Raw genomic sequence first — 22,000 nt, 5'->3', positions numbered from 1 at the left:
AGGTCTCAGGGGCACTGGATGTCAGTGGGGACTTCAAAACCATCCAGTGCTGGCTCCCCAAATATCACCAATGCACCTGTTGATGTGACAATGCTGAATTTATCGCTTACCTCTGTAAGGGAGAACCCTCACCTCACAAAGCTTTGCTAGTGTTTCAGGGAGGAAGGAAAGGGTAGAATTTATTGAGAAGTGAAAGCATGGTTTTAGGCAGAGGGTCTTTCAACTCTGGGGCTTGATTAGGATTGGGTAAGGATCATGATACCAACAGTCTGGGACTGGTGGAAGCTGCAAGGGGAGGATTTTGAGGAGAGGCACTTAAAGAATTTCAGAGAGCAAGCTGTTGCTGCTTTCCAATGAAGAGTTGATGGATCTTTGGAGACGTTGCTGTAGTGAAGAAACTATTTGCCTGGACAGAGGAGTCCTGGAAAAGTAATGCCAACGAAGACAGTGGACTAGCATGACACATTTATGTACATAGTATGGCGTGGTTTTGTTTCTCAGTGTCCAGGCTGAGTGTGCGGATGGACTGTTTCCTCATATACAAAACATTTTTATGAATAATTCACCTTAGGTATGCGTTTATTTGGTAGCGTCAAAATCCTTTCGTTTCTCTGAATCCTGAGGAAAGACACTACCTACTCTTATCCTGAGAAACAACTAAATAGCTAGCTTTAACTGTCTGGTAAACCCTTTGGGTGGATTATTTTATTTAATCCTCACAAACACCTTGTGAAGTTGGTACTATTATTATCCCTATTTTATAAGAGGAGGAAACTGAGGCTCAGGGAGGTAATAATTAGCTCACATCGATGCGGCTACAAATGCATTTTTGCGGAACGTCAACAAAAACCATCTTCAACAAAGCTGCCTTATTCTGTTCCGTTTTTGCAGAAGAGAGCTGGCATCCAGGTTCGAGATAATTATTTGACCATTCTGTCCTCTTTGGGGTCCTTCTCCCTTTGGGGAGAAAGGAGGAAGGGGTGGAGGCCGCCTCCACCTACTCCACTTGGGATCTGGGTCAGCTCCCCTCGGCATCGCCGCTTCGCCCAGGGCCAGCGGCGCGGCCACTTCCGCCGCAGATGCCTCCGCCTCTGCTTGGGCTGCCCCGCGGACCGGAAGCCACTCGCCAGTCCACGCATGCTCCGACCAGCCGGTGACAACAGCGCCGGTTTTGCCCGTTTCCGGCTACCAGGGGGCGCCACGACATAATCGCGCGTGCGGGGAGGGGTGGCGGCCACGTGGTCAGGGAGCCGAGCGCTGGGGCGTAGGGGACCGCGGCTTGGAACTCGGCACGGCTGCAGGCCTGCTCAGGCTGCTTGCCTTCCTCCATCGCCTTCTTTCGCTGTGCGCGGACCACACGGTGGGACTGTAGCGGCGAAAGCGACTGAGGTCTGGGCGCAGTTACCTGTAACCTCCTGGCGACCCTGACAAGAAGACGCGTGAGTTTCCCGGGCACCAGGAGGCCCTGGGAGGAGACACCTCACCCTGACTTTGTGGCAGTTTTTGCCCATTCCGCAACGCAAAGAAGGAGGGACTCGGTCCCAGCCTTTCCCCTAGCTCGGAGAGGTGCTGTTTCATCCCCTGGCACCTCCCCCATCGCCCTTAGATAGGTGTGCTCTCCTCTGGAGTATCCAAGGGGGCGGGTCTGGAGGGGTGGAGTTAGTATCTATCAGCTGTTCTGGCAGGACATCCTTGCCTAGTAAGCACTGACCAAATTGCCAAAAAAACCCCAAACACACAAACAAAAACCACTAAACATTTTCACAGATATGCTGTAATAGAACAATTCACCTGGTTGTGAACAAGGCTTGAGAGTTGCAAGAAGTGAATTTGTTACCTGACTACAGTTTATTGCTTGGAGTAGGGGCCTGGCGCACTCACACTTAAACTGGCCGACCACGGATTGTCCAGATTACACACTGGGATCACCCAACCGGAAACGCATTGTACACCTCCTCACGCAATATTCAGAGAGGTTGACTTTGATGTTTCTGTCAGCACAACCCCAAACCCCAACCGACAAAAATGCTTCAGAAACTTCATTTACCACAATTCTTACCAGGTCTTGTCATACAGGTAAAAGTTAATTTACAGAGAAACTAAATAATGTAATAGATTGAGGGATTTTTTTTTAAAAAAAGAGCCCTATACTTTGCATACCATTAAATTCAATCATTTTACATGTACACTTGTTTTTACTAAACTTATGGAGCTGTGTAACTATCACCAGAATCCAGTTTTAGAGCATTTTATCACCCCTCCCCAAATTCCCGAAAGACTTTGTAGTTAATCTCTCCTCCTATCTCTAGTCCTAAGCAACCATGTAACTGCCCTCTGTCTCTATAGTTGCTTTTTCTGAACAGTTCATGTGCATGGAATTATACAATATGTGGTCTTTTGTGAATGGCTTCATTCACTTAGCGTGATGTTTTCCAGCTTCATCATGCTGTAGCATGTATCAGTACCTCATTGTTTTTTATGGCGGAATAACATTCCATGGAATGGGTATATCACATTTGTTTATCCATCTATCGGTTGATGGACATTTATTTCCACTTTTTGGTTATCATGGGTAATCCTATTGTGAACATTTGTGAGGACATATGTTGTCAATTCTCTTGATTTCACTGCCCTGCACAGGTGCTGCCATAGTGCCCTTAGCAGACCTCTGTCATAACACTTAACACACTGCCCTATAAGCTTGGGTTTGTTCTCTGTCTCTACACTGGAAAGGGCAAGGACCATGTTCACTTGTTCCCTGGTCTAGGAGTGGGATTTCTGGGTCATAAGGTGACTGCATGTTTAACTTCTTTAGGAATTTCCAGACTGTTTTCTAAAGTGGCTGCGCCATTTAATATTCCTGTCGGTAAATGTATGAAGGTTCCAATTTCTCCACATACTCACCAACACTTGTTTTGTCTTTTTGTTTGGTATCTCATTGTGATGTTAATTTGCCTAGACTGAGTGGTATTTAGCTAGTTTTACTTCACTTTAATGAATACCTATTTTAATATTTTAATCTAGGAGCTGAAATGAATAATACATGGTCCCTCCTTGCAAGGAGCTCATATATAGTTCCTTCAGGGAGGCAGGTAGAGAAACAGATAATTACAGTACAGTGTGTTAAGTGTTCTGATGGAGCTGAGCAAGGGATGCTATGGGGAGCAGAGAAGAGGGACACCTAACCTAGTCTGGGGGGGAGGATGGAGGAAAGTATTCTTTTCTAAATTGAAGTATAGTTGATTTACAATATTATGTTAGTTTCAGGTGTACAGCAAGGTGATTCAGTTATATATTTTTCAAATTCTTTTCCAATATAGGTTATTACAAGATACTGAATATAGTTCCCTGCTCTGTACAGTAAGTCCTTGTTGTTTATCTATTTTATAGGTAGTAGTATGTATCTGTTAATCCCAAACTCCTAATTTATCCCTCCCCCCACTTTCCCCTTTGGTAACCATAAGCTTGTTTTCTATGTCTCTGAGTCTGTTTCTGTTTTGTATCATTTGTATCATTTTTTTTTAGATTTCATACATGTGATATCATGTAATATTTGTCTTTCTCTGTTTGACTTACTTCACTTAGTATGGTATTCTCTAGGTCCATCCATGTTGCTGCAAATGGCAATGTTTCATTCTTTCTTATGGCTGAGTAATATTCCATTGTATATATGTACCACATCTTCTTTATCCATTCATCTGTCGGTGGACATTTAGGTTGCTTCCATTTCTTGGCTATTGTCTATTGTAAATAGTGCTACTATAAACATTGACGTGCATATATCTTTTCGAATTATGTTTTTTTTCCAGATATATGCCCAGGAGTGGGATTGCTGGATCATATGGTAAATCTAGTTTTAGTTGTTAAAGGAACCTCCAGACTGTTTTCCATAGTGGCTGCACCAATTTACATTCCCACCAACAGTGCAAGAGGGTTCCCTTTTCTCCACACCCTCTCCAGCATTTATTATTTGTAGATTTTTTGATGATGCACATTCTGACCAGTGTGAGGTGATAGCTCTTCGTAGTTTTGATTTGTGTTTCTCTGATAATTAGCGATGTGGAGCATCTTTTCATGTGCCTGTTGGCCATCTGTATGTCTTCTTTGGAGAAAAGTCTATTTAGGTCTTCTGCCCATTTTTTGATTGGGTTGTTTGTTTTTTCGATACTGAGTTGTATGAGCTGTTTGTGTATTTTGGAAATTAAGCCTTTGTTTGCAAATATTTTCTCCCAGTCTGTAGATTGTCTTTTTTGTTTTGTTATGGTTTCCTTTGCTGTGCAAAAGCTTGTAAGTTTGATTAGATCCCATTTGTTTATTTTTGCTTTTATTTCTTTTGCCTTGGGAGACTGAATTATGAAAACATTGCTATGATTTATGTCAGGAAATGTTTTGCCTATGTCCTCTTCTAGGAGTTTGTGGTGTCATACCTTAAGCCTTTAAGCCATTTTGAGTTTGTTTTTGTGTATAGGAAAGTATTAAAAAAGCCTTTTCTAGAAGGCACTTTAATGTGCCTTGGTTTTCTTTTGTGTATTTTTATCAAAATTACACATGTACATAGTTTTAAAAAGTCAAATAATTCTACAAGGTTGGCTGTTTTTAAAAAGAGGAGTCCCCAGCTTTCCTCCCCATTCCCTGCTTCCCCTAAACCAATAGTTTCTGTTCTTTTAACTCTTTGGATATTTACCTCTATATCTTTAAATAGCATAGCATATTTTTATTTTAGAAGAAAAGTTATCAGCCTTGACATAGGCCAAACAATCACCATCCTCACTTGCAGTGATTTCTCAATTAGTCAGCCCATTTAATGTTTTTATTTATTTATTTATTTATTTATTTTGGGGTGCGTTGGGTCTTCGTTGCTGCGTGCGGGCTTTCTCCAGTTGCAGCGAGCGGGGGCTGCTCTTCGTTGCAGTGCACAGGCTTCTCACTGCAGTGGCTTCTCTTGTTGCGGAGCATGGGCTCTAGGCGCGCAGGCTTCCGTAGTTGTGGCACGCAGGCTCAGCAGTTGTGGCTCGTGGGCTCTAGAGTGCAGGCTCAGTAGTTGTGGCGCAGGGGCTTAGCTGCTCCGTGGCATGTGGGATCTTCCCGGACCGGGGCACGAACCCGTGTCCGCTGCATCGGCAGGCGGACTCTCAACCACTGTGCCACCAGGGGAAGCCCGGCAGGCGGATTCTTAACGACTGCGCCACCAGGGAAGTCCCAGCCCCATTTAATATTAACACATGGTTAATCGTGAAAGCCACAGTCACAGTGCAACCTACCTTACCATTTAAATGAAAGAAGACAGGCATTACCAACAGTTAGGTACCAGAGTAACAGAAGTAAGACAAGATATACATTTTAAAGGAGCAGCCAAGGAGTTGTTTTCCTCATTGGTATTTTCGTACCATATAACTTCAATAAGCCAGAACCCAATTACAACTGTCAATTAGGAAGAATGTTATTCTCATTCAAACTTTCAAAGAAAAAGCCAAATCACAGACAAGCAGCATAGTGTAGGACAGAGGTTGGCACACTATGACCTGGCAGCTAAGAATGTTTTTTCAGATGAACATTTACCATCAGTTTGATTATAGGGAACACTAAGCTTCAACCACAATAAAACAAAATATTATTCTTCAATTCCATTTTTTCATTAGTAGACCTGTATTACAAAACCGTATAATCAATTATTATTATATTTTGGGTTTCATCAGTAAAGAATTTACGGAAATTTTTTTCTGTCATTATATAAGTACCTACATAATATCCTCGATTTTGCTTCTTGGCCCATATAGCCTAAAATATTTACTATCTGACCTTCACAGAAAAAGTTTGCCAACTCCTGGTTTAACAGAAGAAACCGAGAAATTGCCACGTACTTGCTGGGTGACCCTGGGAAGTCATTTTACTTCTCTGGACTTGATTTTTATTATCTATAAAGTGAAGATAAAGGGTGATGGGTGGATGAGATAAGCTGGAGGACGAAAGCCCCCCATCTCCTAAGTTTTTTATTAATTACTTAATTACGCAAATATTTGATCTACTCCTGCCTACCGAGAACTGTTAAAGGCATTGAGGATACATTGGGAAACAAAGTTCCTGTCCTGAAAAAAGGACACTGTTCTAAATGAAAAGAGACTTAGCTTGCAATGTGTGGTCTGAGATTGGATCTTAATTTGAACAGACTAGCTTTATAGGACATTTTGGGGAAAAGTAAGCAGATATGAATATGGATGGGTCTTAGATGAGATGAAAACTTCTTAACATGGAATGGTGGAGGTCGTTAATTGAGAAAAAGCATTATGCACATGCGTTACCTCATTTTGGTAGAAAGTACATATACATATTATATATACTTAGAAAAAGATCTGGAAGGATGTATACTAAGCTGTTAACCGTGATAGTTTCTGGGTGGTAGAAATGTAATGTTTCTATTAATTTTTGTTTTCTAATTTTCCACAATGGACAAACATACACTGCTTTTGTAAAAATAAGAGATTCTTTCTAATTTAAAAAGTAATCTCTCTCTTCATGGAGCTTACACGCTAGTGCCTCTTATAAGTATTAATATTGCCAAATCTGTCACTTTTTTTCCAGGGGGACACAAGTAAGAATGGAGGGTGCTCTTTCCCCCGCCCCACCCCGAAGGTAACAAAGGATCAAGGTTTTCTCCGTGAAATAGCTGCAGAATGTAAACTGAGGCTGCTGGCACTTCCCTTAGAGTTTTACTGGTAAGTAGAGCTTTCTTATACTCAAGGCTTTAGGATGGGGTGGGATTTTTGTAGGGTGGCTGGCATTAAAAAAGGAGGACTAGAGAGGCAAACGTTGGCAGTGTCCAGCTAAGCAGCGTGTCTAATCTGATAGCGGACACAGGTTTATCTCCTCCATTGATGGACACATCAGGCTACAAAAGCCTGATGTGATCAAGCATTTGAATCATGTAACTACTACTCCTCTTATTCTTATTTTAGGCCAGGGGTCTATAAACCCTGACGTCTATTGTTGTAAATAAAGTCTTATTGGGACACAACCATACTTCTTTGTTTACTTATTGTCTATCATTGCTTTTGCCCCGCAGTGGCAGAGTTGAGTAATTGTGACAGATGTGAGTATATGACCCACAAAATCAAAAAAATTTACTATCTGGCCCTTTAAAAGGAAAAGTTTGTGGATCCCTGTTCTAGGCTCACCAGAAAACTGTCTTAGTAGGCAAGCCTGTGGGGAGAGGATGCCCACTTTACAGTTAAATTAATAAATTGATGTTGTAATTTATAAACTTCATTCTCTTCTGAGCTTTATTAGCATGTGTCAGTATTCCCAATTTCAGATGACTCTAAGTTACTTACAAGATTGGAATTCTTTTTTTAAATTGAAATATAGTTGACATGCAATATTATGTTAGTTTCAGTTGTACCGTAGAGTGATTTGACATTTGCATACATTATGAAATGATCACCATGATCAGTCTAGTAACTATCTGTCCCCATACAAAGTTATTACATATTATGGGCCATATTCCTTATGCTGTATATTACATCCCTGCGACTTATTTATTTTATAACCGGAGGCTTTTTCCTCTTTATTCCCTTCTCTTATTTTGCTCTCACCACCCTCCTCCCCTTTGGTAACTACATGTTTGTTTTCTGTATCTGTGAGTCTGTTTTCATTTTGTTTGTTAGATTCTACATGTAAGTGAGATCATACAGTATTTGTCTTTCTCTGTCAGACTTATTTCACTTAGCATAATATTCTCTAGGTCCATCCACGTTGCTGCAAATGGCAGAACTTCACTCTTTTTTATGGCTGAGTAATACTCCAGTGTGTGTGTGTGTGTGTGTGTGTGTGTGTGTGTATGTGTATACACCACATCTTCTTTATCCATTCATCTGTCAATGGACACTTAGATTGCTTCCATATCTTTTTTTTTTTTTTTTTGCAGTATGCGGGCCTCTCACTGTTGTGGCCTCTCCCATTGCGGAGCACAGGCTCCAGACGCAAAGGCTCCAGATGCACAGGCTCAGTGGCCATGGCTCACGGGCCCAGCCGCTTCGCAGCATGTGGGATCCTCCCGGACCGGGGCACGAACCCGTGTCCCCTGCATTGGCAGGCGGACTCTCAACCACTGTGCCACCGGGGAAGCCCTGCTTCCATGTCGTGGCTATTGTAAATGCTGCAATGAACATGGGCGTGCATATATCTTTTCAAATTATAGTTTTTGTTTTCTTCACATAAATACCCAGAAGTGAAATTGCTGGATCATATGGCAGTTCTATTTTTAATTTTTTAGGCACCTCCATACTGTTTCCATAGTGGCTGCACCAGTTTACAATCCCACTCAACAGCACAAGAGGGTTCCCTTTTCTCCACAAAATGGACAAAAGTATGATGAAAAACAGTATACGTGTTTATAGTCTCAAAGTATCTCCCCACAAAATGCTTATTCGTTACAAAGGGCAAGATAGTAACTTCACTGGGGAGAAACCTGGCAGACACCACATTAACCAAATGATCAGAGTTAAGATCAATAGTTGTGGAACAAACTGATACCATGTGCCTCTTGGTAGGATGCACTGAGAAGGACACAACATCACATCTGTAGTATTCTTGCCAAAACAAATAATCTAAATTGAGTCACGAGGAACCATCAGACAAACCCAAAATTGAAACCAGTCAGTATTTTTCAAAAGTGTCATGGTAATGAAAGACCAAAAAAAAAAAAAGACTAGTGAACTATGCCAGATTAAAGGAGCTGAAGGAGACAGGTGTGATCCTAGACTAGAAAAAGGACATTGTTGGGGCAATTGGAGAAAAGCAAATAGTCTGTTGATTAGGTTATAGTGTTGTATGAACGTTAATTTCCTGATTTATAATATTGTACTGTGGTTATGGAAGATGTTAACATTTGGAGAATCTGAGTGAAAGGTATATGAGAATTCTTTGTGCTATTTTGCCACTTTTTTCATTGTCTGTACTTTCAAAATGAAAAGTTGAAAATGAAGCATGAGGGACTTCCCTGGTGGTCCAGTGGCTAAGACTCCGCGCTCCCAATGCAGGGGGCCCGGGTTTGATCCCTGGTCAGGGAACTAGATCCCAGAGGCCACACCTAAGAGTTCGCATGCCTCAACTACAGATCCCACACGCAGCAATGAAGATGCCACGTGCCACAACTAAGACCTGGCACAGCCAAATAAATAAATAAATAAATAATAAAAATAAATTTAAAAAAAGAAAATGAAACATGAGTTATTTACCTCACCCCCAAATATCCCTAGGTGATCTGACTGCCGTGTGCAGCGTGGCTTACAGAGGGGCCGGACTATAAGTGGGGGGACCAGTCAGGAGACTGTGGCACTAGACCAGGGGAGAGATGATGGTGGCTCAGACTAGGGGGATGGCAGTGGAAATTGAGAGGGGTGGATGGATTCAGCATGCGTTTTGACATCTCCACAGGAAGGACATTGCACAGGAGAGAATAGAAGGGAGACGAGCCTCATTTGAAAGGATGTTCTCTGCACATTACCTTCAGATAAAACATAGAACAGAATAGACCCTGCATGTCTATATGGGCTTTTTCATTAGTTTTGTGGATTCTAAATCCTCTAGTATGGAAGCTGGACCATTTATCGTGGAGATTGTATTTTATCTTTTTTTTCCTCTATAGTTTTTAACAGTGTTCCTCTCACGCAAGGGAAAACAAGGAAAGGAGCTTTCTTTGGTTCCCTCCTGTGTCTGCCTCTGCCAAGGAGTTTTCTCTTGAGAATCCCTCTCTGCTCTTTTGAAGAGAGTTTGAATTCTGTGTTGTCACTCAAATTGTGACCTTTACAGGGTCCCGTTGGTCAACTTGGGTTGATGTGCCCTTCCCTACATTTATGCTCAATAAAAATTTGTCTGTTTTTCAAGGCTCAGCTCAAGAACCACCTCCTCCAAGTTGTCTTCCTGGATTTACTCAGCCTAAAGTAATCCTTCTTTTTCCTAGGTAAGTCATAGCTCTTAGTTTATTCCTTTTATTTAGCCCCTATTCACTCTTTCACAGTTATACTCATTGCTTTGTACTTATTTGTTTATTTTGTTTGTTTGTTTGTTTTGGCTGAGTGGCACGTGGGATCTTAGTTCCCTGACCAGGGATTGAACCTGTGCCTCCTGTAGTGGAATCGTGGAGTCTTAACCACTGGACCACCAGGGAAGCCCCTGTACTTATTTGTATTCATGACTTACCTCCTCTACCAGATTTTAAATTCCTTGAGGGAAGGTACTTAGGTTGTTCAACTTTAAATGAATTATTTTCTTTCTCATCATCAGATGCAAAAGAGGTTCAACAGTAAAATAAGTTGATAAGTTCCCCCATGTACCTTGAATCTAATCTTTAGTTTCTCTTGTTTCTAGTAAGGACTTTTCCTGTGAAATGCTGGAGTCACTCCTTTGTCTCCAGCGATCTCCTTTGTAACTTAAAGCCTGTTTTCTATGGTTTTCTTTGCCATTGCTTTGATGGAGCTGCTTCCACCAGGGGGAGCTCCTTACTATAGCTAGGTCAATTTTTTTTTCTTTAGAGGCAAAAGAAAGGAGACTTCACCAGGCAAAATATCAAAGCAATGGGAAAACAAGTAATAGGAAGTAGGAACTACACATAACATCTCTTGGGACTTGACTTAGTCTCAGCACCAGTTGGCCCAAATGCCATTTCACTTGTTATATTGGGTTTTGGTATGATTCTGGCCCATGTGTAAAGATTTCCCTCTTGCCAATCTTTTATTTCTTCTACAGATATATACTGAGCATATGCTTTGTGTCAGATATTGTTATAGATGCTGAGGCTTCATCTGTGAGCAAGACCGACCAAGTCTCTGACCTCATGGAGCTTATTTCATATGTGGGCAACAGATAATAAATAAGTTAGATAGATAATAATATGTAGTATATTAGATAGGGATAAGTGCTAAAAAGAACAGATAATGCAAGGTCTTGAAGGCCATTGTAAGAACTTTGATTTTTACTATGAGTGAGATGGGAAGCAGTGGGGGTTTTTGAGTAAGAATGATGTGATCTGACATGTTTTAAAAGGATCACTCTTGTTTTTTGGATAATACGTTATGTTTAAGGGGATAAGCTTGGGCCAGGCTGGTAACAGTGGAATTTGGGAGAAGTTGTTGGATTTTGGGGTATATCTTGAAGGTAGAGCCAATTGGATTTGGTAACAGATCAGATGTGGGATGTGAATGAGGAATCAAGGAAAACAGGGTCACCATGTTACATAACACCAATAGCATTGCATAAAATGTGGCTCGTGCCCTCTGGAGTTGTATAACACAGTGTTTCTGTTCGAGACGATGCCAAGGTTTTCATCCTGAGCAGCTGGAACGATGGAGTTGCCACTAACTGCAGTGATAAAGACTGTGGGTAGACAAGGTTGGGAGTATATTGGAAGTTGACTTTGGGATATGTTGAATTTCAGATGCCAGTTAAGACATCTAAGTGGAGATGAGGAGTGAGCTGTGGGATGTATGAGCCTGGCACTCACAGGCGTGGTTAGGGCTGGAGATAAACATTCTTGAGTCATAGGCATCGAGATAGTATTTAAAGCTGTGAGATGGATGAAATCACTGGGAGTAAGGATAGTTAAGAGAAGGGGACCATGGACCCCACCCTGGGGCACTCCCACAGCCAGAGGTTTGGAAGACAATGAGGAACCCGAAAAGGAGACTGACAAGGAGTGGCCAGGAAGATGGAAGGAAAACCAGAAGAGAATGGTGCCCCGGAAGCCACGTGAAGAAGGTGCTTCCAGGAAGGGGGGATGATCAGCTGTGAGAAGGGCTTCTGGTTGGCCAAGCAAGATGAGGACTGAGAATATTCAGTGGACTCTAGCAACATAGAGGCCAGTAGTGGCCCGGATAAAAGCCTTTTCAGTGGACAAAAGCTTGATTGGAGTGGGTTCAAGGGAGAAGGGGAAGAGGAAAATTGTACACGGGGAATATAGACAAATCTTTTGAAGAGTTTTGCTGTCAAGAAGAGGAGGGAGATGAGGCAGTAACTGGAATGGTGTGTGGGAGAGGGGGTCAAAAGAAGGTATCAGAATGGGAGAAATAGAGCACAGAGGTAAACCCACGCACCTACGGTCAATTAATCTACGACAAAGGGGGCAAGAATATACGATGGGGAAAAGACAGTCTCTTCAGCAAGTGGTTCTGGGAAAGCTGGACAACCACATGTAAACCAGTCAAGTTAGAACACTCCCTCACACCACCCGCAAAAATAAACTCAGAAGGGGAGAAATAATGGAACAATTGCCCCAGGAGTACTCACTGGTCGTTGGCGTTCACTAGTCCGTAGTCACATGCGTTTCTGGGCATAGTAGCCAGTAATCCTCAGAGAAGCTAGATGTTGAGGGAGGGGAAGTTGCCAGTAGGTTTGACTGGAACAAACTCTAAGGAAACCCATGGGCAGCCTTTAATGAAACTGGACTCAGACCCTCTGCAGTTAGGGAAAGGGAGAGTATCTCCACGTGTGGAAATGGTTGGGACCATGAGCTCTAGCCATCCCCCTTGTCCACTGGGTGATTCCAGCCTCCTTTGCCAACCTTGAAGGATCTGGCCTCAGTTACACTGAAGACAGCCTGTAGATCCACTTCCAGAAACATTATTATCTCTTATTATCTAGAGAAGGGAGAGGAAAAGAAATTTCTATATACTGTGAGCATGACAAAACCCTAGGTAGAGTTTGAACCAAGTGGGAAAAGTGACATAAAAATTCAGGTCACAGTTCCACGAATGACATCCCTGTTCCTTGGCAAGAAGTCGCATCAGCAGCAGAAGCCTTTGTCAGGCCAGGCTTGCTTCTTAGCTCTGTTTTAGTAGTGATGGCCTTGAAAACACATACAAGTTTTACTGGTCTCCATATCCTGTTTTTATTTGAACTTGTTTCCGATTCTCATGTCTTCAAGGCCCAGATCAAGTGTCACTTGTTCTGCAGAGCCTCCTGTGAGCCCCGTCTCAGGCAAAATGAGCCATTTCCTTCCCTGAGTTTCTATACCACGTTTTCTCTTTCTCTCTTCTCACACATGTTACACTGAGTTGTGTGTGGTTGTAAACAGAAAAGGTGGCAGAGTGTAGTGGATAAGAGCACGGGCTCTGGAGCTAGGCTGCTTGGGTTTAAATAGTGCTTCTTGCAAATTGCTTAATCTTCTTGTGCCTCAGTTTCTCACCTGTCTTATCTCAATGTAAAATAATAGTAGTAGTAGTGCCCTCATAGGGATTTTGTAAAGAGGAAAGAATATGTGTGAAGTACTTAGAACAGTGCCCAGCATGTAGTAAGTGCTCAATAAGCTTTTGTTATTAGTCTCTCTTCTCCTTAAGGAATAAGATGATGCCCTTATGTTAGCACTGGGCTTGGCACAGAGCGCTAGGTGCCTAATACACTTTTGTGTGACTAAACCAGGTTCATGTTTAACGGTTTCATATGTGTATAGCCCCTTCATCAGCTCACTTATTTGTTGCTGTGTACTGCTCCGTGTAGCGGTTAAGAATGAAGGTTCTAGAGCCTGATGGCCTAGTTTGTGTCGTTGCTTAGCCACTTATTAGCTTCTTAAGCCCTCATTGCCTCAGCTTCCTCATCTGGAAAATGAGAAAAAATATAGGAAGTTAAACACGGTTACTGAACATTCGGATATTAACTATATTTATTATTAATCTTATCGTTAATTAAATGATTTAATAAACACGTACCATGTTCCGTGGACTGTGCTAGACAATAGAGATGCAGAGGGGAGTACGGCTTGGTTCCTGCTCTAAGAAAACCTCTCAGCTAGTGAAGGCAACAAGTCAGTATGTATAGAGCCTGGCGGAGGAAGGGGGAAATGAGGGGAGATGGGAGGGCAGTAAGGTTTTCTAGAGCAGATACATCCTGAGCTTTGCATCTGTGAGTTGAGGATCCTGGAATAAGAATGCCAAATGGGGCTTCCCTGGTGGCGCAGTGGTTGAGAGTCCTCCTGCCGATGCAGGGGACGCGGGTTCGTGCCCCAGTCCGGGAAGATCCCACATGCTGTGGAGTGGCTGGGCCCGTGAGCCATGGCTGCTGAGCCTGTGCATCCAGAGCCTGTGCTCCACAACAGGAGAGGTCACAACGGTGAGAGGCCCACGTACCGCAAAAAAATAAAATAAAATAAAATAAAAAATGCCAAATGGGTATCAAAATCCCTTTTGTGGTTCATCAGAAATGAGTTTTTTAACAGATTTCTCCCATCAATTTCTTTAACAAGACCCCTTAACGAGAGGCTCCACAGTGTATTTGGAAACCCAGAGAAACCATTCTGGGCCAATAACAACGTATCATCAGGCCAACCTAAGTGTACCAAAAATGGTTTTGAACAGTTTTCCTTGAGCAAAACTCCTCTTTCCTTTTGTAGTTAAGCCAGAGAGCCCTCGCAGGCAGAAGACTGCATTCCATATGCCTCTGTCCTGCCCTCTCCCTCCCTCCCAGTGAATTTTCTGAAAAGGTTGGCATTTATCTTCCCTTCCTCACCCCAACAATCAGGTGAGAGGGAAAGCAGAGAGCTGCGTGTTTTCTAAGAAAAGATCAGGACCCCTTTCTAACTCACACTTGTAATAGGGACCTCTCTGAGATGGTGGGATGGGGCTATATTTACATTCTTGAGGTCAAGGTCAGAGTATGGGTAGATGAAAACCTTTGTCTTTTGTCTCTTAGAAAACCAATAAAGCCAGTGAAGCTTGTCTATATTCCTCAAGTAGTTCATAAGAACAATAGAATTCAGAGTTCCTGGTGTTCCTCTGGAGCTGATTTTGGCAAGTGATAAGCAGCTTGTAAAAGGGCTTATTATTGAGTAGAGTTTTGGCTGCCTGACTTTTAAGGTTGGTTATTTATTTTGCATGTTGTATAACAGGAGCATTGGGCAATGCTCAGAAGAGGCCTTCTGGGTCATAGAGTAAGGACTTCTCTGACCATCCCCTCCCACCAGAAGATTCCGGGTGCGGAGCACGGGCCCAGGCCATGGCTTTTGTGCAGCCCTTAACCACCAGACAGGCCTTCTCTTAGGGGTTGAATGCATGAACATTTCCATCCAGTCCCAGCCTGAGAAAAATATATGTGTGTAATTTCTCAAACTTACACTGATAATGTGACCTGCCTTTGAAAGACATGGTTTTGGTTTTTTTTTGTTTGTTTGTTTGTTTGTTTTTTTTTGCGGTACGCGGGCCTCTCACTGCTGTGGCCTCTCCTGTTGCGGAGCACAGACTCCAGACGCACAGGGTCAGCGGCCATGGCTCACGGACCACTCTGCGGCATGTGGGATCTTCCCGGACCGGGGCACGAACCTGTGTCCCCTGCATCGGCAGGCGGACTCTCAACCACTGCGCCACCAGGGAAGACCTGAAAGACGTGTTTTTAAAGACACGTTTTGGTCATGTACAACAAGTAGTCATATACGGGGTCCTTGTCATCTGAGTAGGTAGGTGCTCTGAAAGGTAGGGCTTTCAGCAGCTTGTGAAGAGTGCCCAGCCAGAAGCATCCCCAGCCCTTTCAGTTCAAGCTTTAAAGCGATGTGCCTCCTACCTCATGCTGGCCTTACTGGCTCTCCAAGAGAGATCCAGACATTTTAGAGACAGTGAGTGAGGGAAGCTCCTCTTCTTTCCTATTCCAAACTTTAAAAGTGAATTGAGCCAGGGCCCTCACGAAACTGAGATGGTCTCGACAGAGAGAAACTTACTGGTGGCTCTTTTTTCACTTTTCTCTTGTTTGATTTTTATGGGAACCTGAATTTATGAGGAACTTCTGTTTATAGAGGCTATAAGCCAGCATTTGTGTCCAGTGATATTAGTAAAATGGGAAACAGCAGGAGGTTATAGGTGCCTGGGAAGATATTTCATGAGCCACTGAATGAGTTTTGGATGCTTTATGATATTTTGAAGATACATGCCTTGGGAAAGGTGACCTTTGCACTTGAAGTTACTGTTTTAGGCTGAACCATCCTCCCTCAGAGACAATGTTTTTTTGAAGAAAGTCTTGGAAAACATGTGAGATCCAATCATCCTCACAGAGTTTGTGAGTGTGACTAGGTTAAACTTAGTGCACTAAAGTCTCTGGCATTGGGGATGGGCCGCTACTTTGGCTTCTGTATTAGTCAGGATAGGGTAGACTCTGACGCAGTAACAAATGAACAACACAGAATTATTTGTTGCTCACGTAAATAAGGTTTGATGCAGACTGGTTGGCTCTCTTTAATCTTGTTGCAATGCCATCTGGCACACGTGACCTCCAAGGGCATCATGGCAGAGGAAAAGACAGCTGGAAGCCCATATGCCTTAGTTGCCTCATCCCAGCCCTGACACACATCACTTCACATATTTCAGTGGCAGGAACCAATCACTTCGCCCCAATCTAACTGCAAGGGGTACTTAGAAGCATACTTGGTGTATTTGGTGGCTGTTAACAGTCTCTGCTACATCCCCTGGGTACCAACTGACCCTTAACTTCCCACCCCACTCTCAGGGAATGCATGAGTGATGCTGATTTTCTAATTCTGTAACAGACTGGACTGTGAACACCAAACCAGCTCTCCAACCTGACAGACAATGCTTGTTTTATCTAAAGAAAGGGGACAGGACAGGCAGCGCTCACCTGTTTGACAGGTACGGTCCTTTTCCTTGTCCTCCCTTGTCGCTCACCATGAAGCACACATTCTCACTTCTGCTCTGTCCTGAGAGTCACACTCATATGAACAGAAGAGTTGCCACCAGGTCAGACACCTTTGTCACTCTAGTCCCAGGTTCCAGGTCTGACTGGAGCTGTGGGAGTGTTTGATGAGAAAGTGCAAGAGTTGTGTTTATGAAGTTCTCACAAGGTTGGGGCAGGCTGTCCATGTCTCTAGTGGTCCTACTGCCCCAGGGTTGAGTCACCATAAATTAATTTACGGCAAGCCCTCTGACAAGATTGAGGGAGCAGAATTCCCCAAGTGTCCAGGAGTATCACTGAGATAGGGAACTCACTCCCCTCCCAAAGCCAAGTTTTCCACAGTTAAGGTGGTCCTTCTCCCAGGAGGAGGATGACCAGTGGAGCCATTTCCAGATCTCTCACTAGAAGTGAGGACCAAATTCCCAGAAGGGACCTGAGAGTAAAAAGGTGGTTGCCTTCTCCTGTCCTAACTTAGCATGTTTAGCTGAACCATAACCACTAGAGTATACTAGTGTGTGTGTGTGTGTGTGTGTGTGTGTGTGTGTGTGTGTGTGTGTGTACAAAAATCGATCCTGTGGTACTTGGTGACTTCGGTTGCCCAGCCCTTGCAACAATTTTCTTCTGTTGTTGTTATTTTCCCTTGGAATCACAGGTGTGAGCAAACTAAGGAAATAATAATTTACTCTTACTGCTTTTAGTGTCTTCCAGAGGAAGGGGGTGGCTGGAATCAGTGTAGACCAATCCAAGGAGTGCACATCTGCCAGAATTGCAGCTCAGCTTCCTTGCCTCTGGCATGTGTACCTTTCTGCAGGGTAGGCCCTGCAGAAAGTAAGTAAGTTAGTCTCAGGGTGACTGCTTGGCTGGTTAGCTGGTTGGCTTAGAAGGGTGTGAAGGGGCAGCAACATAAGGAGGTAGGGGTTGGGCAGGGCTGTATCTGAAAGAGGGGCAGGATGATTAGTTTTTCCTTTCTCTCCTTTGGCTTCATTGTGATACTCTGTGTGGGTCTTGTTAGCTTGAATCTGGATGAGACTCACCCAAATAGACAGTTCTGAGATACAAATCACATCCCCTTACCTTCTAGAATCACTGCCAAACTCATTATGGTTAAAAGATTTCTAAGACTCAGGTACAGCATTCACTTTGGTTGGAGTTTTCCATTTAAATGTATTTCACGCATATAAGCATTATGTCCTTTATGATGTGTTTTAAATTGTTTATCAGTTATTCCAGATTGAACCACTTTTAAACATTTCTTTGTGTTTTCTTTATGGGAAAACATCATTCGATGGTTGCTGTTTACATTCCCCCCTTTCTTTCCCAGAAACAAAATTTTAATTCTTCACTTTGACTTCTTCATGTCTTCCTCTTCCTGTTTCATACTCCTGCTGTTGATTGACACTTTCCTCACTAAGTTTCCTCCTACTTCCCAATATCAAAACCTAAGCTTTTGTCTCTTTTCCATATCTTTAGTTTGAGATGTTGTGTGTGATTTCTAGTAAAACTGCTAAGTGATCGAAGATATTTAACTTTGAGCCAGTTAGACTCTCTCAGACTTCTGTGACCTTTCCAAGGACTTCAAAGTAATTCACCTTAAAAACTAAAATATGTCATTGTAGTACTTCATTTATCATCTCCAAATATCTGGGAACTAGGTAGAGGCAAGTTTTATCCCTTCTGTCTTAAGAATGGTCAAATCAAGTTTCAGAGATGAACCTTGTCATCATCCTGCTGGTTGTTTGATGTCCAGGCCAAAGTAATCAAATGCTGACCTGTGGATTCTGCATTATTACCTCCATCCTGGGCTAAAAAGGACACTGGGACAGGCTGAAGGAGACTGCTCTGCATTGTGTGGGTGCTAATGGTCTGGTAGAGGCAGGACTCTGGGGTTATAGGTCCCCAGAAGGCAGGGACCCCAGCATCTAGGCAATCCTCCTTTTATATCTTGTGCGTAGCTGGGCCTTTGGGGCCTGACCCAGCTCTCCCAGCAGGACCCTGTGGCAATCCTCGTCTACAGAGTATGTGGACACAGTAGGGATTTAGCTGTCAATAATATTATAGACAGTAGAAAATTTCAAATGTTGCTTCTTAAAGTAACAAGTGATGACTGAGGATGCGAGAGAGATTGGCCTTCTCTGCAGTTTATCAAATGAAGTATTGACTATGAAAATGGTTTCTAAATTGTAAAAACATGGAACACATGACGGCTATTGGTACTACATTATAAATTGCATGTGTTGTTTTTCTCCCAGGATTTTAAAGAAAGACCTCAAAGATCTCAAGTATTACCATAGTTAAGAAACTTCAAAATTCACTTTATTTACCTTACTTCTGATGAGTGCATTTTTGTTTGGCTGGAACGTAGAGCCCATGGCTTAGTTATTTTTTCTCCAGCTTCACTGAGGTGTAATTGGTATGTAAAAAACTGCAAATAGGGCTTCCCTGGTGGCACAGTGGTTGAGAGTCCTCCTGCCGATGCAGGGGACACGGGTTCGTGCCCCGGTCCGGGAGGATCCCACATGCCGTGGAGCGGCTGGGCCCGTGAGCCATGGCCGCTGAGCCTGCACGTCCGGAGCCTGTGCTCTGCAACGGGAGAGGCCGCAGCGGTGAGAGGCCCGCGTAACGAAAAAAGGAAAAAAAAACTGCAAATAATTAATATATGTAATTTGGTGAGTTTGGATACGTGAATGGACCTAGAAGACATTATGCTAAGTGAACTAAGTCAGTCACAGGAGGACAGGTACTGCATGATTCCTCTTATATGAGGCATCTAAAATAGTCAGAAGTAAGGATGGTGGTTGCCAGGGGATGGGGGGATGGGGATATGGGGAGGGGGTTGGTGTTCAATAGGTATAAAGTTACAGATATATAGTACAAGATGAGAAAGTTCCAGAGATCTGCAGTACAATGTAGTGCCTATAGTTAACAATAAGGTATCATGTGCTTAAAAATTGATTAGTGCATTTTTTTTATGTCATTGGGTTTCTCTCTGGATCTGCCTAAGCATGAGAATTCACCTTTTTATGTTTATTTATTTTTGTTTCTATTTTTCTGGTAAAATCTGTGTACGCACGTGTTTTATTTACTTATTTATTTATTGGAGTATAGTTGCTTTACAATGCTTTGCAAGTTTCTGCCGTACAGAGAAGTGAATCAGCTGTATGTACACATATATCCCCTCTTTTTTGGATTTCCTTTCCATTTAGGTCACCACAGAGCATTAAGTGGAGTTGCCTGTGCTATACAGCAGGTTCTCATTCGTTATCTGTTTTATACATAATAGTGCATATATGTCAATCCCAATCTCCCAATTCATCCCACCCCACCCTCCCCGCTTGGTGTCCGTACGTTTGTTCTTCATGTCTGTGCCTCTATTTCTGCCTTGCATACAGGTTCATCTGTACCATTTTTCTAGATTCCATGTATATACGTTAATATACGATATTTACTTTTCTCTTTCTGACTTACTTCACTCTGTATGACAGGCCCTAGATCCATCCACATCTCTACAAATGACCCAATTTTATTCCTTTTTATGGTTGAGTAATAGTCCATTGTATATATGTGCCATGTCTTCTTTATCCATTCATCTGTCGATGGACATTTAGGTTGCTTCTGTGACCTGGCTATGGTAAAGAGTGCTGCAATGAACACTGGGGTGCATGTGTCTTTTTGAATTATGGTTTTCTCAGGGTATATTGCTGGGTCGTATGGTAGTTCTATTTTTAGTTTATTAAGGAGCCTCCATACTGCATACTGTTCTCCATAGTGGCTGTATCAATTTACATTCCCACCAACAGTGCAAGAGGGTTCCCTTTTCTCCACACCCTCTCCAGCATTTATTGTTTGTAGACTTTTTGATGATGGCCATTCTGACCAGTGTGAGGTGATACTTCACTGTGGTTTTGATTTGCGTTTCTCTAATGATTAGTGATGTTGAGCATTCTTTCATATGTTTGTTGACAATCTATATATCTTCTTTGGAGAAATGTCTATTTAGGTCTTCTGCCCATTTTTGGATTGGGTTGTTTGTTTTTTTGATATTGAGCTGCATGAGCTGTCTGTATATTTTGGAGATTAATCCCTTGTCCATTGCTTCATTTTCAAATAGTTTCTCCCATTCTGAGGGTTGTCTTTTGGTCTTGTTTATGGTTTCCTTTGCTCTGCAAAAGCTTTGAAGTTTCATTAGGTCCCATTTGTTTATTTTTGTTTTTATTTTCGTAACTCTAGGAGGTGGGTCAATAAAGATCTTGCTGTGATTTATGTCAAAGAGTGTTCTTCCTATGTTTTCCTCTAAGAGTTTTTACAGTGTCCGGTCTTACATTTAGGTCTTTAATCCATTTTGAGTTTATTTTTGTGTATGGTGTTAGGGAGTGTTCTAATTTCATTCTTTTACATGTAGCTGTCCAGTTTTCCCAGCACCACGTATTGAAGAGACTGTCTTTTCTCCATTGTATATCCTGCCTCCTTTGTCATAGATTACTTGACCATAGGTGCGTGGGTTTACCTCTGGGCTTTCTATCCTGTTCCATTGATCTATATTTCTGTTTTTGTGCCAGTACCATACCGCCTTGATGACTGTAGCTTTGTAGTATAGTCTGAAGTCCAGGAGCCTGATTACTCCAGCTCCAATTTTCTTTCTCAAGATTGCTTTGGCTATTCAGGGTCTTTTTTGTCTCCATACAAATTTTAAGATTTTTTTGTTCTAGTTCTGAGAATTCACCTTTTTAATTTCCTCAGTGCTTCACAGTTTTGGGGATAGTGCAGGGATGCTCCTCTGTTGGAGGTTAGAGCAGATTCCCCAAGCCCATGTTGCCCTTACTTTGTCAGCACTTCACTTTCTGAAAGAAGAATCTGGCACGGCCTCATGTTTATTCTTGGTTATTCTTCCCAATTTTCTGTCACTCAGAGCTGTCTGAGCCAGGGAGTTGGTGTGGGCGTAGGGGATTTTGAGGCCTGGCCTGATCCCAGGCAAATATTCAGTAGCACAGCACTTAACCCCAGGCCAGGTTTCTGGCAACTTCTGCTCTCTGGAAATTTTCCCCAAACCTGGAAAGAAGAAATAGCCACAAACTCCCTCAAAGACAGAGAGATAGCACTAAAGCCACAAACTTTATTCCCCAAGGCACTTTATTTTCTAGTGCCTTGCTTGTAACATAGCTATAAAGAGTTTTGTAATCTGGTTCCTAGCTGTACAGGTTAGAAGCAACAGGAAGAGATGTTGGAGTGGGGGATGGGGGGAAGAAGCTCAGAGATACTGACAGAGCAAGTGCTGGCTGAAGGCCTGATATCCTGAAAAGAGACAGAAAAACAAAATGGCATAACATAATAAAACATGTTGATT

The 22,000-nt window shown here is 42.7% G+C and overlaps 1 long non-coding RNA gene across 12 annotated transcripts in view; it reads left to right on the top strand.

Annotated features, from left to right (window-relative positions):
- Positions 1–1,225: 1,225 nt before the first annotated feature.
- Positions 1,226–22,000, top strand: part of LOC132482365 (uncharacterized) — an 82,049-nt gene continuing 61,274 nt past the window's right edge. For 10 of the 12 annotated variants that reach the window (XR_009530907.1, XR_009530900.1, XR_009530903.1 and 7 more), the window contains exons 1-3: positions 1,226–1,439; positions 6,580–6,713; positions 9,883–9,958. This is a non-coding gene — a long non-coding RNA (uncharacterized LOC132482365). Of the gene's footprint in view, positions 1,440–3,320; positions 3,361–6,579; positions 6,714–9,882; positions 9,959–16,516; positions 16,617–22,000 lie in introns of all 12 variants that reach the window. The other 2 variants (XR_009530904.1, XR_009530905.1) reach the window with 2 other exon arrangements.

This window comes from Mesoplodon densirostris, chromosome X, assembly GCF_025265405.1.
Source record: "Mesoplodon densirostris isolate mMesDen1 chromosome X, mMesDen1 primary haplotype, whole genome shotgun sequence".
NCBI classification, from domain to species: Eukaryota; Metazoa; Chordata; class Mammalia; order Artiodactyla; family Ziphiidae; genus Mesoplodon; species Mesoplodon densirostris.
Note: the sequence above shows the minus strand (reverse complement) of the source record. Positions and strands in the feature narration are given on the sequence as shown.